The following is a 682-nucleotide window of genomic DNA, read 5'->3' on the forward strand; positions in this document are numbered from 1 at the left end:
ATAAGCATGATCAAAAATAAAAACAAAAAAAGGTTTATGCATAATAAATACATTTAAATACGAATATAGACTCTTTTTATAAGAGACTTAAATATATAATTGTTCATATATTTTTAAGTTAAATTTTTAGGATAATTAATTTCACAACAATTTAGATGGAAGTAGTATTAGTAATATATTATAGAGTGGAATAATTTAACTCCAAACATCTGAATTGTTTATTAATTGGTAATAATAACCCTAAAATAACAATGCAATCAAGTTGTGAACTGAAGAAGCCAACATATGCTCTAAAAAGCTTGTGTTGAAAACATGGTGAACGTCACACTTTTTTGTTTTCCTCCTCGTGATATATACCATCCAATGCAACTTTGATTGCAGACTGGTCCATCTATTCAATTTTGACAATTAAAATTGACATATGCCTCGACATGTTAGTTAAAGTTTCTCTTAAGTAATCTTAATCACTCACGCAAACTTACATTTTGAGGATTTAACATCCGACAGAGTAAAGTAATAATTAGGTTAGATTAATTAGTCTCTTAAAGACAAAACAGTACTAATTTATTAAGTTTACTTTTTTTCTTCTAAAATTAGAAATAAGATTTAAATTTAAGATTTTTAGATGAGAAAAAAAATTTAATAATTTATGTTATTTGAATTATAACTCATTAATAATTTA

Source organism: Arachis ipaensis, chromosome B02 (assembly GCF_000816755.2).
Source record: "Arachis ipaensis cultivar K30076 chromosome B02, Araip1.1, whole genome shotgun sequence".
Classification (NCBI taxonomy): domain Eukaryota; kingdom Viridiplantae; phylum Streptophyta; class Magnoliopsida; order Fabales; family Fabaceae; genus Arachis; species Arachis ipaensis.